Source organism: Alexandromys fortis, unplaced genomic scaffold (assembly GCF_014885135.2).
Source record: "Alexandromys fortis isolate MF-2015 unplaced genomic scaffold, M_Fortis_MF-2015_v1.1 scaffold_41, whole genome shotgun sequence".
In the NCBI taxonomy this organism is placed as follows: Eukaryota; Metazoa; Chordata; class Mammalia; order Rodentia; family Cricetidae; genus Alexandromys; species Alexandromys fortis.
This window is the reverse complement of record NW_026067923.1, coordinates 8,239,824-8,257,226: the sequence shown is the minus strand read 5'-3', so window position 1 is coordinate 8,257,226 and position 17,403 is coordinate 8,239,824. Positions and strand designations below refer to the sequence as shown.

At 46.2% G+C, this 17,403-nt stretch overlaps 1 protein-coding gene across 2 annotated transcripts in view; it reads right to left on the bottom strand.

Moving 5' to 3' along the window:
* The window catches only part of Ncoa2 (nuclear receptor coactivator 2), a 224,205-nt gene extending 210,276 nt beyond the window's left edge, over window positions 1-13,929 (bottom strand). For both annotated transcript variants that reach the window (XM_050142073.1, XM_050142074.1), the window contains exon 1: window positions 13,793-13,929. The gene's annotated coding sequence lies outside the window, so the exon portion shown is untranslated. The remainder of the gene's footprint in view (window positions 1-13,792) is intronic.
* Window positions 13,930-17,403: the final 3,474 nt, after the last annotated feature.

The following is a 17,403-nucleotide window of genomic DNA, read 5'->3' as shown; positions in this document are numbered from 1 at the left end:
AAAGGGGTCACACTCTGGCTAGGGATGTAGTCAGTAGAATGCTTGCCTCTAGCATATTTTAACCCCTAGTATTATGGGGGGAGGATATATGTTTAAATATATATGTGCATATATATCATAATATAAAATGACAAGAACAATAAGATTATCCTATAATGTACCAATGACACGTGTGGAAAATTCTACGAAACAAATTAAAAAGTAAATTATCCTTATCACTTGTCATTTGAGACTATTGCCTTAATAAAATTGTCCTTATGATCGCAGTATGGTTAGAAACCTAATCAGACTATACGAAGACTCGGTAAAAATAGCCAAGTCATTCCATGGAACAGTAAGGTCTCAAAGGGGCTTCTTGGGTCATGTTCAACCTCACTCACTTATCCAGCAACTTCTTAACTCTTCTGGAGAACAAAAGACACCCCAAACTGACAGAACAAGCCCCCCCCACAGGGACAACTGATCTGAACTCTTAGAAACAAGCTATGGGTGCTGGACACCATTTAAAGGAATAAAAGCTAGGAAAGAAGATGAATGAGTGAGCTTCGTTAAGACCCTGAACTGGATTAGGTTCAGCTTTGAAAACCAAAGCTTACTGAGGCACTTGAAGATGTCTGGGAAAACTGACAGAGGACATCATTCTGACGGTTGAGTACAGCCCTGGGTGTGTTTGTGTGCTGACACCAGACAGCGTTTTTAAGATGTTCTTTGTAACTCGGAAAGGTTTGTCCTACACACTGAGAGGATGGGGGAGAGAGAATAGACCTACATAAGATGTGTGTATGAAATTCACACAGGCACTCACTTCATTGTCCTTCCCATCCTTTGGAAAGGAATTTTTCACAAGGAAAAGAGGGGGAGAGAGGAAGAGAGAGAGAATCGTTAGGACATCCCACGCCCCAATACTTACATAGTTTGAAACTTTTCGTTTCAGGAAAATAAGAAGTGTAAGAACAACTTATTTTAAAAGTTGTCTTTAAGATATTTTGCGGAGCTTAGAACAAGAGAGAGCCTCCTCCACCTGAGGCCTGGCCTGCTGTACTTAATATGGTCAGTGGCTGTTGACCTAATATTAACAGATGACAGACAGGCAGCCTTCTGACTTACTCTGCAAATTAAAATGAGAAATTATGGGTAGTACTAAAGCCATAAGTGAGGGTACACACTTAATCCCAACACCTTGGAGGCAGAGACAGGAGGATTTCTAGTCTACATAGAGAGTTCTGTGAAAGTCGGCACTACACAGTGAGCTACTGTCTCAAAACAAGCTAAAATTAGGGGCTGGGGATGGAGAGAAGGCTCAAGGGTTAAGAGCACATACTGTTCTTCCAGGGAACCAAAGTCAGGGGCTTACAATTACCTTAACTGCAGCTCCAGGGATGGAATGCCTCTGGCCTCCATGAGCACCCTTATCTATGTGCACGCGAACACACACACAATACATTTTTATATAAGTAAACTTTGGAGAATTAAATATTTTCACAAGTGTAATTATAGTATATGTGGTATACTATATATATAGTATATATAGTAAATATAGTATATATCTAAAAGCTAGGCCCTTTGGATAACTGTAGAATTTCCTCATCTCTTGAGGCATTAGCCCTTCAAGTAATCCTTCTGTTCTCATTATTGCTTCTTCAACAGAAGCAGTGCCAACCCTGGCATCCTATCTGTGTGTTCCATTTGGTTTGTTACCTTTCTCGAACCACCAAGTCCCCAGTTTCCTTCAGCTTTTCTCCCCTCCACTATAAACTGACATTATTAATCCCTCTTTTTCCTAGAGTGTCCAATACTCTGCAGGGGAAAAACCCAATAAATCCTGGCGTTTAAAAAAAGTCTGATTTTATCAAAGTCGCAAAGCAAAAATGTGTTAATTGTTTCTGAGGCAAACGCAGTGGATTTGCTTCCGTTCCTGTAGGACAATTTTAATCTATAATTGGTTCATTAAGCAACTTAGTAATGACTTTGGAACATTTTTGGACTCCTTTTGTTCTGTTCATTATTTCAGTGTTAAGATTAGCAACAGGAATTCCTAAAATAATTTTCATGTCAAAGGCATGCTTCCTAAGTTTTAGAATAACTCATCTGCTTTCTCTAGGCAAATCAAGAGAAAATGAAGTTACAACACAACATGTACCCACAGGAAGACAACACTCCTCGGAACAAAGTTTGATGCACACAGTAGAAACAGAAAGACTCGAAGGTTAAGTATTTGGCGTTATCATTCTATAGTAAGTGGGAAATTACATTATTAGGAAAGAAATGTTGTGGGAAGATCAATCTACTAATGACTTACAGCAGAGAAGTGGATTTAAGTGCCAGTCAAAACAGTCTTTAGGCTGGTCAGCTGTTCTACACACTCTCTGCTGTGAAAGATAAGCACGCACATATGTACAGTATATATATACACACACACACGTGTACACACACAGTGTGTGAGCGTGTGTGTGTGTGTGTGTGTGTGGTGGTTTGAAAGAAAATGACTCCGAAAGGAAGTCACACTATTGGGAGGTATGGCTTTTTGGCCTTGCTAGAGGAAATGTATCATGGTGGAGTCAGGCTTTGAGATCTCATACATGCTCAAGCCATGCCCAGTGAGAGTCTACTTTCTACTGCCTGCATATCCACATGCAGCAGCTCCTTCTCCAGCACCATGTCTGCCTACACATCACCATGTCCTCACCATGATGATGGACTAAACCTCTGAAACTGTAAGCCACTGCCTCAGTTAAATGTTTTCCTTTATAAGAGTTACCATGGCCGGGCGGTGGTGGCGCACACCTTTAATCCCAGCACTCGGGAGGCAGAGGCAGGCGGGTATCTGTGAGTTTGAGACCAGCCTGGTCTACAAGAGCTAGTTCCAGGACAGGCTCCAAAGCTACAGAGAAACCATGTCTCGAAAAACAAAAGCAAAACAAAACAAAACAAAAAAAGCCCTAAGACAATATGTATACGTGTAGCATGTATATACGTACAGTGTGTGTGCATATGTATAATGTGTGGGTATATGTATAGTGTCTGTGTATAGCGTGTGTGTACACATGGTATATGTGCACATGCACACAACACGTGTTCTGAAGTATAAGTTCCTCAATCATTCAGATGTGCACACTTTAGGTATATTTACAGGACACAATGGATATTACACATGTCTTACAGATGAATCCAAGAATTTTAGTTCCTGCTCTTTTGAAGAACATATATGGAAAGTTGTCTTGGTTTGCTCCCTTCTGTTCTCATGTCATCATGCATTTGTTTTCTTTCTTCCCTTGACTAGAAACACCAGTCACCAGTGCTTTTGTACTTAGTAAAGTACTAATACATCAAGATGCAAGGAGATGGACACACTCTTCTTGCTTTCCTCTGCCTTGATTATTTTACAGACCTCCCTGTACAGTCCCTCTTTACACTGGTGTTAAAACATGCATGCACACTAGAATGACATGCACAGAGTAGCCCAGGCCAGCTCCTCGGGAGATATCCAGATGCAGATGCTGATGGAGGGCTGCCCCAACCTCCTCCCCATTTCTTCCCCACACACCCACCAGCTCCTCCCTCACACAGAGCATGATACTGAAAGGAAGTGGGCCAGGCCAGTCCAGGTGTGGCGGCCCAGCTGCTTCCTGCCTAAGTGCTGGCAAGCTCAAGCTCCAGTGTTGTGGTCCCATCCACTTCAATATCCAAGCACAATGGTGGGTTTTTGAAGGGAAGCAATAACTATCAATACGTATTTCCAATCATCAGTGATGTTTGTGTTATTTTCTTGTATTACATCTAATATCCAAGCACAATGGTGGGTTTTTGAAGGGAAGCAATAACTATCAATACGTATTTCCAATCATCAGTGATGTTTGTGTTATTTTCTTGTATTACATCTAATATCCAAGCACAATGGTGGGTTTTTGAAGGGAAGCAATAACTATCAATACGTATTTCCAATCATCAGTGATGTTTGTGTTATTTTCTTGTATTACATCTAATATCTTAGTCTTCCATTCGTCTTCAGTTCATAATTACATGTGCCACTTGATTAAGATAAAGGTACATCATACACCAACCACCAAGCTTTCCACGGGATTTCTGCTTCCTTCACTAGTCTAGTCTTTATATCACCTGTTTACTTTGCAAAGATTCTGATGGTGGTGAATACAAAAACTAACATTTCCAGGGAATTTTTCCACCAGCCTTGAATGGAAAAGCCTTAAGGCATCAAGGCATTAATACAACTTAAGACTTCAGCAAGAATATACACTGAATAAACAAGGCTCAAACGGAATTCCAGAAAATAATTCTTTTCCTCTGGGAAAGGAAGAGGTAGAGGTGACAGAGTCACATACACCTGACAAACCTTACATTCACTGTGTAGCTGAGGATAAACTTAAATCTCTGACCCCTACCTCCCCACACACACATCACGTCTTCCCCCATCACCGCGACTCTGCCCATCTTCCATCTCCATGTCTCCAGTATTATATCTGGGGACGGGGAAAGAGATTAGGAGCAAAGGATGAAAGGGAAAGGGGGAAAAACCAGGGTACAGAGCCAACCCTGGTGGAGCCAGTGAGAAGCAGTGCACTTATTTATCATTCCAACTTCTGCTACACGAGAGTGAGCAGTGACTGGTGGGTGCGTGGCTCACGCGTCTCCTCTACACACAGCCCCTTGCAGCACAGACAGCAGGGACAGGAATCCTCTAGAGCTGGCAAGCCCGAGTCTCCATTAATACCCAGGCCAAGACGTCACTGTGTTGAATCTGCAGAAATTCTCATTCTGAATTTTAGTGGATTTCTCTGTTCCTTACTTAGGAGGCTAACGAGTACATATGGAACAATCTCCTTCTCCCATCCCAACAATAACTACTCAAAAGTGACTGCATGCTAAGTGAATGTTACAGTTATGAAGGATTCTAACCATCTACATACAGTTAGGATTTTACATATGATGTGGATCTGGTGCTTGGCACACTGGAGCCCTGGGCTTGATACACAGCACCACAAAAATATATGGGTAAAATATAATAGTAGAGAATAATACCACATACACATACATTAATAATATCATTAAAAAATTGTTCCTGCCAGGCAGTGGTGGGATATGCCTTTAATCCCAGCACTCAGGAGGCAGAGGCAAGCAGATCTCTGTGAGTTCGAGGCCAGCCTGATCTACAGAGTGAGTTTTAGGACAGCCAGGGATATTTAGAAAAACCCTGTCTCAGAAAACCAAAGGGGTGGGGGTGGGGGTTGTTCCTTAGGCTAAAAAGACGGTTCAGTGGCTAAGAAACAGCACTGGCTGCGCTTTCAGAATTCCCTGGTGATTCCCAGCACCCACATAGCCACTCAAAACTATCTATAGCTCCAGTCTTTGGGGATCTGATGTCTTCTTCTGGCTTCTGTGGACACCAGACATGACCAGACATGTACTTGATGCATGGACAAAAATGTGCAGCCAAACACTCATACACACAAAGTAAAAATACTTTTTAAAAAATGTTAATCATAACTACCTAAATTCTCTGTTTCGACAGGCTCTAAAGACGGCCTAGAAATGAGTGATGATCAAGGACCCTTGAGAATAGTGCTGGGCAACATCCTCAGACCAGAGAGAGAGAGAGAGAGAGAGAGAGAGAGAGAGAGTGTGTGTGTGTGTGTGTGTGTGTGTGTGTGTGTGTGTGTGTGTGTGTGTATTTGTTGCTAAATGTTTTGGGTTGGGTTGGGTTTTTGATACAGCATTTTTCTACATAGCCCTGGCTGTCCTAGAACTCACTACGTAGACTAGAAATGAGAAATGAAAATGAAATTTATGCCCTGGCAATGCTGAAGCTAAAAATGAAAATGAAATTTATGCCCTGGCAATGCTGAACGCATGGGTGGTTCTGTAACTGGTCCATATTGGATTTCACAATCTAAGTTGAAGAGGACGACTGTCCAGGTGTGTCTCTTCCTCCAGAAGGCACCAGATCTCATTACAGATGGTTGTGAGCCGCTGTGTTTGTGCTGGGAATTGAACTCAGGAGCTTGGGAAGACCAGGCTTAACCACTTAACTACTTAGCTATCTCTCCACCTGGCCTCTAAATCAGAGATTCCCCTGCCTCTACTTCCCTAGTGCTAGGATTAAAGGCATACACCACCACGCCTGGTATAATTCAATATTCTAACTTACATTTTCAAAATAACTCAAATTTTTTATTTGTAAGCATATCAACAATGGAAAGAGAAATTTTAAGACAAATATCAAATGTTCTTACAAAAGCAACTGTGACACAAATGTAGAGGAAGTCAGTTCATGATGACCCATGAGCAGATTATATAAGGAAGATGGAGCTTGCTGAAAGAACCCACCCTCATTCAGCTGTGGCCTGGAATGGGCAGAGAGCAGTTAGCAGCAGCAAATTCTGGAACTCACACTCTCCAAGTGAAGCCTTTGGAGGTCCGGAACAGCATGTCATAGGGACATACGCTACTATCAGAAAACCCCATGCACTGCACTTCCATCTGACAACAGGCCCTGGGTCCTGGCAGCTGGAACATTACAAGCAGTGCGTGTGGATCCTGGCAGAGCACAGGAGTTTCCTGAGAGTGCGCCTGCTCCCTGAAAACAATTGAGCAGACAGAAGAATTCCACAAATAGCACAGCAGAAGTCAGATGACTGAATATATTAGCAGCCTTCTTTTGGGTCTCTGGTATCTCAACACAGAGCCATCGTGCTCCATGGAGAACACAGCATTCGCCCAAAGGCATCACCCAATCTGGGCCCCAGTTACACGTACAGCATCAAATCTGGGCCCCACAGTTACATGGACAGCATCAAATCTAGTTTGAAGAAATAAGAAACCAAACAGCTAGGCCAACTCCTCATCTTTTCCAAACCTATATCCCTGAAAGTGTTCCCTCAACTATTTTCTACCTATCCCCAACAATTGAGCTTTCCATCAAGAGAGCAGACAATATGCTTTTATAAAATGAATGGACTGATGTTTTAAGGCTCTGAATGTTGAGCCTTAAAGCCAGAAGGAACCCCAAATGAGCAGGCCAGAAGTAAGAGCTGCCTGGGTGTTCCAAAGCACTTCCACAGCTTGACTGTGTGGCCCTGGAAGTTACCTGACAGCTGTGTGTCCATTTCCTTCCTGAGTGGCAAGAGAGGGATGCTACAACTATGAACAACTGCTGCTTCCCAGCACCCAAGAAACCAAGTGCATCTACACCTCACTCCAAAGCCATTTCAGCAGAGGCCGCTTAGTAAACTCCGCCATTTTACTTCATTGATTTGCCCACTTCACATAAAGACAAAAAGTTCTTGAAGTTTCAAGAATGGTTGAGGTGTGGGTTGCACTTGACTCACAGGTCCTGACCTCTCGTCCAAGATCAGGCCCTTTAAGCCCCAGTCACAGACAGACCTGCTGGCAGCATCTGCAGAACTTCAACTATTTTTCCACATCTATTTCTTATTACAGATTTACAACTAAATGAGAGTTCTATGGACATTCGCTGTAACCTGGATCCCTAATGGGAAGCCATCGTCAGACTATCCCTTCACATGAACCCTCCTTGAACTCCAACCTCCTGTAACAGGAGGGTAACAATGTCTATTTCTGTGTTTGTGGCCAGAACCAAAAGAATGAAAACTCATCAAAAAGCCCAGGAGGTGGCTGGCACTATCCCCGTGATGCTATAACTACAGACTCTGTGGTCCCATCAGGGGAATATTTAACAGCTTGGGGGTGGTAGGAAAGCATATATATTTCTGTGTGCATACACATGTGTGCATGTGAAGGCCAGAACTCAACACGGGGTAGCTTCCACTTTATTCTCCATCGCACTTTTTAAGAACAGGATCTCTCCTTGACCGCAGAGTCCATGGTTGATTAGACTAGCTGGTAAGTGAGCTCCAGGGATCACAGCCATAAGGACGCCAGGCTTACATGGGTACTAGAAATCCACACTCGGGTCCTCAAGTTTGCGGTGCAAATGCGTTACTGACTGAGCCATCAACTTTTTTATTCTAAACATAAAATTTTTCTCAGGAAAAAGATGACAATCCCAAATCAAAGCAGAATTTGCTAGATAGTATCTACTTGAAAAAAGACTGATACAACAAATCAGGTGAAATGAAGGCAAACGTTTTCTTCAAAGATCTACCTCGAAGATGTAAGGGAAAGAAAGAGGGAAGAAGGAGCCCTTCACCCAGTTTGTGGTCCCTCTCCTGTCAGGCGCTGTGATTCCCAGCTTTTACTACCCAAGTACACCGTCAAGGTCAGAGCAGAGGCGTCTCCACCAATGACTGTGAATAAATGGATGAAGCAATGGCTATAGGAGGAAATAATGCAGAGGAAAGACCTACATATCAAGCCCCAAATAAGGACTCTGCTGAACACGGGGACCAGAACACAGCAGAACTTGCTGGCTTGAGGAAAACATTTCACCAGAATTAACAGCTAATTTTAATTTTCTTTCTATTTGTCAACTGCTACCTAGATGAAGGTCTGCAGTACGTAAGTACTTTTTAGCAACACCTGGCTATGTGCAGTCTCCTCCTGATTGCTGACACCATTCCCAGAGCCTCCGAAGCAGCAGAGTGAAGCTGCGCATTTACGCTCGCTACATTTCCAACTAGGGAACCAAATGAGCACTGTCCTAAAATAAATCCTATTACATTGACATAGCCAATGAAGCCAGAAATGTTGTAAATGATCAACATTAATTGGTAAACACAGAGAATCTTTGCTCAAGAAGCTAAAAGTCTTGGCTCTACCTGCAGACCTGCTAACCAGGCTTACTTCGAATAATATTCCTTTACCTTTAAGATGCCCACTCCTTTTCATTATCATGTTTACAACAACGAGGAAAACTGTATAGACTTCTAAAACAGCCACGGAAGTCCCACTGTCACCTCTGTGGGAAAGTGGCATCTAGAACCCATGGAGGGCATGTTTTCCTCACGCTGTGAACTGTACTGTGCAGCTTTCCCAGCTGGCTCTCTTTAAGAGGCTTTAGAGAGTGATATGACAATGGTGTCCCTTCTCTCCTTTGCAAATCCTAAGCCCTTCAAGAAGTAGAAAACAAAGAAAGAATAAGCGCATAAACACTAAGAGCCTCTTTTCCACTTAGAAGGGACACAAGAGGTAAAAGGAGTTTGTGATCGGAAAGGGTGAAAATCTAAATGTTTTGTTTTCCACCCCAAGGCTTTTGTCATTGCTGTGAATGGGCATCACTTCATTGGGGAGAAAGCCCCTGACTGGCTGATTTCATGATGACAGGGTAGTAGTTAGTTTCTTACTCCCTTCTATTTTCTTCACTTAAAAACCAAGATAGCAGCCAGGTGGTGGTGGCCCCGGCAGCACGTGACTTTAATTCCAGCACTCAGGAGGCAGAGGTAGTGGGATCTCAGTGAGTTCGAGGCCAGCATGGTCTATAGAGTGAGTTAGGACAGCCAGGGCTACACAGAGAAACCCTGTCTTGAAAAAACAAGTAATAATCCTAATAATTAATCAATACAGGTCTGGAGAAATTGCTCAGCAGTTGAGAACTCTGACTGCTCTTCCAGAGGACCAGGGTATGGTCCCCAGCATCCACACACAACTCACAACCATCTCTAACTCCAGTTCCAACGGAGCGGCCACCCTCTTCTGGCCTCTGTGAGTACCAGGCATGTGAGTCTATGGTACAAAGACATACATGCAGGCAAAATATTCATACACATCTTTTTTAATAGTCAGTAAAGCATATAATCTACTACCAAACAAAACTAGTAATTAGAAAATAGTAAAAAGCTAACAATGTCTTAAACATTGGTTTTGTCAGAGTGCCACAACTGGTCAAGTTATCGAAGATACCTGAGCATTTCAGAAAAAAAATAATCTTAAATCTAAAAAAAATGCTTTAGTCAGGCAGTGGTGCCAAGTACCTTTAATCCCAGCACTTGGGAGGCAGAGCCAGGTAAATGTGTGAGTTCAAGGTCAGCATGGTCTACACAGGGTGAGTTCCAGAACAGCCAAGACTGACTCACAGAAACTGTCTCAAAATAAATAAATAAATAAATAAATAAATAGATAGATAGATAGATAGATAATAAAAATAAAGCTTAAAACTATTTTTTTTCTTTCCAACAATGTAAAGACAGCTTCAAAAACTGGCTTTTGTATCCAATAGGACAAAAACAACTCTTAGAGACCCAAGCTGTCAGAAGTACACTCAGTAACCTGCTATCATCTGAAACAGCTAAGGCAGAGTCCTTAGCTCCAACATGTAAAATGGAACCCTGATCAGAGACCCTGGATTCTAGAGACTCTGCTTTAATAAGATACCACTATGGTGTGGGGATGGGGAACAATTTCAAGACCCCCCCCCCGACTGTCTTCTGTATTTCTTGCAAAAGATCTCTCACACTGAAAGTCATCTAAATTATAGCTAACCAATGAAGGGTTAAAATTTTTAAAAAAAATTAAGTACCCCCAAAAGCATTAAACTCCCATCAGTGACTGCCTTGAAGCCTGGGCCTCTATACCCTGACATCTAAAAGTCAAAGAAATCCTCTCTTTTAAGAGGAAAATTCCCAGGAGGAAGAAGGCTGAGCTCCAGCATGAGAGCACACAATGGAATCACCGCTGACAAAGCACATCTTTTTCTAGATGTCTCCATATGCTTGAGAGGTTTTCCCCTAGCCAGGCATTAGGGGACTTGCTACTCTACCACCAAGAATCGACGAACATTTTCAAGAGAATGAAGTAAAATAATAGGTTGCTTTTATGAATTAGGGAAAGAGAAAAGGCCTCCAGAGTGGCCCTCTGTAACCAAATTAACTAATGGTGGGAGTGTCTGGATGCTGCTGGATCCTGAACAGTAATTTACAATACTCCCCACTTCTGTCAGCGCAAATAAATGCTTGTTTTATCTTTGGCTTGACTCATTTATCACCAAAATAACACTTCAAAAGCTACAGCAAAATGCAATTTATTTCTACAAGAATGCTCAAAATTACACTGGATTGGGAATCTACATTGTAAATCTGAAAGTCTCGTATCACAGACTACTGTTTCCCTGCAGTACAGTCTCTCTCAAATTCTTAGTAACCCAATAATAATAAAAGCTGAAGAACCCAGTATGAAAACCTAAGTATCATGCTCATAAAATATTTTTGAAATCCCAAAATTAAATTCCTGGATGACAGATTCCAAAATTGAACGGATTCTTGGTTTAGCACCACTCACTCTCTGAACACTCAGACACTAGGAATTGGAGAAGGAAAGCTGCAGCTAAGGGGTGGACTGACCTCCCCAACAAAGAAAAGGAGAGCGAGCACGGACACACAGAAAGCAGGGCGGCAGCTGTTGTCTTTTTAACAGACCGCAATTCCCGCTGAGCAACCTGGGATCCTCCCAGGGAACCCCACCCCATCCCCCACTCTACCCCCGTTCCTGAAAGGCAGGAAGGAGTCCAGAAAGTCACTTCGCTGGTCCAAAACACTTAAAAAAAAATCAAAGCTAGCTCTTGACCTCTTACACAACAGAAGTAGCCACACACTGTGAAATTCATCTGTGTTTAAGGAAAAGTAAAAATTGTTAAGAATCTTTCGTATGGGAGTCACCTGGGAAGTTATACTTTACCCGCCCTGCGCCACTCACCCCCTCACCTTTTTTTCTGCAGGAAAATATTCTTTGGCTAGTTTTGCACTTTAAATACTCATGCTCAGTGTCTCACTGATGCCTTGGTTGATAACTTCATTTTGTTTACCCAGGAGCAAGAGAGAGATAAAAAAAAATCCACATAGCATAAACCACAACTTTATAAAATGTCACACCAAAACTAAACACAAAACTTAAGAGAGTACACGACGCGAACTGGTGGCCTGGTTAAACGAGGACCCACTAAAGCCTTCCGAACAAGGATGCATTAGCACTTCTAATAATCACCTGACACAAGGCCACCGAGCGCCTGCACGCTTTACCGTGCCCTTTCAATTTCATCGTCCCGCTGCTGGACGGAAGCCTAGTGAAATTAACGCAGACCTCCAAAGATCCCTAGCACGTACACCTGGCACTGAGCTCCAGAACACGGCCACTACCAACATATGCCATTTAAAACCGGGCCTCGCACAGACTGCCACATCCTGAGGTGGCTTAGACTTTGTCATGTCTAAAACAACGCCTCTCGCGGCACCAGAGAAAAGCAGTATCTTCGCGCACCTCTGCAGGTCTCCCCAGGTCACAGATTCTGTGAGTGACACTATTCCACAAGCCGAGGTGCGGGCGACCAAGGGACGCGCCAGAGTGGAAGGCTCCCGGCGTCTCCATGACTCCCCCCGCCCCGCGAGCAACTCAACCCTAACTGGTCGGAAGAAGCCCCGCCCCCCTCATGCCTCCGGCTCCCACCATTGGCTTACCGATACCCGGCAGGTCAGTTCCCGCCGTCTATTGGCTCACTGCCCCATCAGTCAGGCACGGCAAGATTCGGGTCGGTGGGAGGGGAAGGAGTCGGAGGAGGTGGAGTGGGAGTGGGATTAGAGGACGAGGTGGCGGAGGAGGGTGCTCGGGCTCCGGTTTGGGAAAGTTTCCCCTACCAGTGACAGGCTCTCTAAGGCGTGAGGCCCAACGCCGCTCGCGGCGAGGAAGGGGCTCGAGTCCCCGATTCCCGCCCCTCGGTCCGCAGGCCCCGGAAGCCACTTGGGGGAGGGGGAAGGGAGGGACCATGGAAGCTGGGACCGAGCCACCCCCGAGCGCGGCCGCGGCGCCTCCAGGACTCCCCCGAGGGGCGGGGTGCGGGCACTTCAGCCCGCGGCGCCGACCCTGGCCGCCTCCCCCGGGAGCCTCCAGGGCCCCGGAGAGGAGGGTCCCCCCGGTCCAGGGCGTGACCCGGGCGCGCCGGCCGCCAGGACCCCTCCCGCTTCCCGCGGGGGCCCCCCCAGGGCCTGTCCCTGCAGGGGCCGCAGGAGGGGGACGAAAAGGGGGCGCTGGCGAGCCAACCCGGAACCTCCCGGCCCGCCTCCCGCCCCCGGCCGCGGCCCCAGCGCGCCTCCGGCACACATGCCCGCACCCAGAAAGTTAAGTCAGGGGCGAGCCCGGCGCGGCGCCGCCGCCGCCCGACCCCGGCTCCCCGCCCCCACCGCGGCCCGGCCTGCGCGGCCCGAGCGCTGCCGCCCCGAAGCCACCCAGGCCCGCGGCCCCCAGACGCCCGAGCCCCCGCCGCCGCCCCTGCCAGCCGCGTCACCTTCACACACACCCCCGGCACTTCCCGGGTCCTGCCGCCCCTTGCCCGGCTCCCAACCCGTGCAGCAGCCGCCGCACGCCTCCCGGGAAGAAAGCACCGGCCGCGGCTGCGCTCGCCGGCCCGGGTTTCCCCCGCCGGCCGGGAGCCGCCTCCCCGGGCTCCGCCGCGCAACCCCAAGGGGGCCAGAGCCGGGACCCGCGACAAACCGCAGCTTCCCGGCCTGGTGCTCACCTCTCGGCCGGCGCTGCAGGCTGCAGCCTCCGCCCGCCTCGCGCTCCGGGGCTCGTCTCCCGAGCTCTCTCGCCCGGCGCCCGAGCGCCTCCTTTCTCTCCCGGGGACTCAGCGTCTTCCCGCCCTCCCCACCACCCCACCCCCCCAAGAGCCGAGTCCCCGGCTCGGCCGCGCCTCGATGATGCGCGTCGCGGGCTCCGCACGCCCGGGCAGCGGTGCCCGCACACAACAACAGCCCGCCCGGCCGGCGCGCGGCTCCGCCGAGCTGCGCGCACCAAGGGCAGCGGCCCGGGTGGGGACGCAGCACCCCCCGCCCGCCACCCGCCACCCGCGGGCCCCCAGGGGAGGCGCAGTTACCAGTGGGGCCGTCACGCCGTCAGGTGCCGGCTGCCGTCGGCGCTGACCTTCGCCGCAGCCGCGGGAGCCCAGGCTGCGGCCGCCATGTTCCCGTGTTAATAACTGCTGCCTGGTTGTTTATTTCAATGGAGATCCTCCCCCAGCTCCCTCCTCCTCCTCCTCCTCCTCCTCCTCCTCCGCGGCTCCGCACTTGCGGAGAGAGACACAGACCGCGCGAGCTCGCGAGCAGGGGAGGGGGCTCGGGCACGGGGCTGGCCCGCCCTCCGCCTCCCGGCCGCGACCGCCTCCAAGCGAGCGCTGTCACCGCGCAGGAGACGGGGCGGAAACTTGCGTCCCGCGCCCCCGAGCGTGGGCCCAGGCGCACTGTGGCTACCCCAGCCGCAGGGTCCTCAACATCTCCCCAGCCGGCGAGACTTCAGAGCCCCGAGAGTTGGACTAGATGGGTGACTGTGGTCTAGGGACCGTGACCTATGGGTGACTGCGAGTGAAGGGAGAGTCAACAGAGGACTCCATGCGAGGGCAAAGGGCAGTGCCCAAAAAGAAAGCTAGCGAAGGGGACAGGCCCGGGTAGGGGAGTGGAGGCCGAGGGAACGCCGCGCCGCCGACGGCGGAGACGACGCTGCGAGAAGGTCGCGGAAAACCTAGTGCCAGGGTCGCCCCGAGAGGAGCCTCCTGCGCGCGCTAAGGCAGGGCCCCGTTGCCAACAGCCTGCACCCCTCGCGCGCACCTCGGACAAGCTCCGCACCCAGCCGCTGCTCCGGGAGGCACCCCTTGGCCACCATGTCCCCTCGGTTCCTTCGAGGATACGCCTCCCCAGTTGCCGTCCCTAACGTCTGGAGGGGATAGAGGGGCGTGACCACAGGAGGCGAACTACAGGGGTGCCACCCTGCGATTGCTTGACAAAGCCAAGGCTGCACCGTGTTTAGGAAGATTGGGGGAAGCGTTCTCGGCACGCCACGAGACGACAAAAGTTTTGTTTTGTTTTGTTTTGTTTTAATTGGGGAATCCATTATCTAAGCCTCAGTTGGATTTGGGGATTGAGGAAACGTGGAGGAGTATTATCGCAGAGAATCCCCTTTAAATGTATTTTGGTTTTTTAACTCTTTGGAAAAGCAACTTCTTTTTCCATTTAGGTATAATTAGTTGAAAGAAATGAGCAACATTTGTTTGCTTAACGGAAGTTATCAAAATATGGCAGGAACACGTTTCCTTATTTTAACTCTTATGAAAGGTCACTTGTCATAGACAATAATAGTGTTTATTGAACAGTAACGACTTGGCACTGCGTTAAGTGATTCACACACACTCCAATTTTAATCCTCAGACCTTGCAAAGTAAGTGCTATTTTTATACTTCACAAAACTTTAAAGCCTAAAGAAACATTTTTTTGTAGGGTCACACAGTAAGCAAGGTGGCAAAGATTTGAGCCCAAAGCCATTAATTGCTAAACACGTGCTTTTTAATCGTGTTTTCAAGCTCCAATTTATTTGGACAAAGAAAAAAGTATATGTCTGCTTGGTTATGGCTAGAAAATGTTTGTAAAGCTGTGACCAACGTTAGCATTGGGGAGTGTAATCAGAAGGAGGAGGTCTACAATGGGATCCTTCCACTTTTTAATTTAGGGCTGTGTCTAGTGTTTGGAATGTTTGTTTTGACCACGTGTTAACAGTAAATTTAAAAGACTTTTTTAAATTAGCTAGAATAACTAAATTATGTTCCCTGAAGACTCAAAAGGCTGCACCGGCTTGGAAACAGAACCAGGAAATGGAAGGTGTTCTTATGATCTGTCTTCCCCTGCTCTTAGACCATAATACACTAGCAGTGAGGTTGTGCTCCTCTGAGGACTGTCCCCATTCCGAGACTCTAGGTTAAGACTCTTCATGTTTTCTAGTCCTCCCTTTTTTTGGCTGAAGTCCAGAATCCATCAGCGCTCAATGGCAACAGAATTAACACTTTAAAAAACTGCCCTTGATGTCTGTGCAAACAAAGGACTCCCTACTTCATTGCTGTGTTACTCAATACAACTTCTTACTGCAGGCTCAAGACACATGACTGTTGCTAAAAAAATCAAACAAACCAAAAAAATCTTACAGTAGCATAATGAGTTCCATGTCCAGCTCTAACTGAGTTACTCTAGCTCAACCTGGGGGAATCATTTAACTTTTGCTTTCTAAAACAGTGTCTGGACTTCACACCAATGTTGTAGCTATGGCAGTTAGTCATTTGTTTTTATATTTTTAAATTTGTATTCTTAGAACCAGCCTTGTTATCTATACATCTTGACTTAGAGCTGTCTTGAGTAACAATCTCTCCTGTATGTATCAACACATACTGAACAATGATTTCTGGGTTGCAAAAGACTATTACTTTTGTATCCTCTATGAAGTCTTTGTGCATAAGTCCAATAAACAGACAAGTATTACTATGTTATGTTTGTAGAAAACAAAGTACATGGCCTTGTTTATGCACTTACCTTTTCATTCACTAGATTGTTACTAGGACCCAGGGCACACCAACCCCTGTGAGTTCCTCCAGTGACACTTGGAATTACATAGAGTAGCAAGTTTTAAATGTTTTTCTTTATTGGTGGGGGGGAGGGTTCGAGGCATGATTTCTCTGTAGCCTTAGATCCTGTTTTGGAACTAGCTCTTGTAGACCATGCTGGCCTTGAACTCACAGAGATCCCCCCCCCCCTGCCTCTGCCTCCCTAGTGCTGGGATTAAAGGCATGTGCCACTACTGCCTGGCGTTTTTTTTCTTTATGTAGATATCTCTATGATAAGGTTTATATATTAGGAAGTAAGACATTAATATAATAAAACAGTGATAGCTATGCTATAATCATTGTTATATAAATTTTTGTAGGGTATCTCAAACACACCAATCTATAATTTCATTATTTTTTTAAAGACAACATAGATTTCTTGATAGCCAGGAAGACTTATGTATGGGTAGAATACATAGTGAAGATAGTTTGCCCAAAGGAATGATTTGATTCAAAGTGGTGCAGATGACATTTTGTCATGATAGAATGGCAAGCAATGTAAAAGTTGTAAATTATGTTTTATGAAATTTTTCATTTAATGTTTTCAGATCATACTTGATTATGGGTTAGTGTAGTGACAGAAAAAAAAACAAGGGACCTACTGCATCTGATCTTGTACATATGTCATATGCATATGCCTGAATCATAAAACATTCTTATAAAAACGATTTTCCAGATTTTGAAGAATCAGATTTCTGAGACCTCAGAAATAATTATTTATTAGAGCTAACTACAGTCAAGTAGACATGATGTCACATGTTTGTAATTCTAGGAAGGTAGAGTCCCTAGGATGAGTTTAAAGCAATCCTTGGCTACATGGAAAGTTTGAGGCCAACCTGGGCTACACAAGGCCCTTTCCCAATGAAACATACATTTCTAAAAGCTAGCTATAATTCTAAGTGAATCATCATTGTGACTATGTAAAACGAAAAGGCCAAAAAGGCAGTAAATAATCTGACTCAATGACACGAAGGAAGAGGGAAGCAGAGATACAGGAAGCATGTAGATTATTGAGAGAACAACCCACTAAGAAAAAAGTTAGTGCCATAAAGAGAAAGGAAGTCATT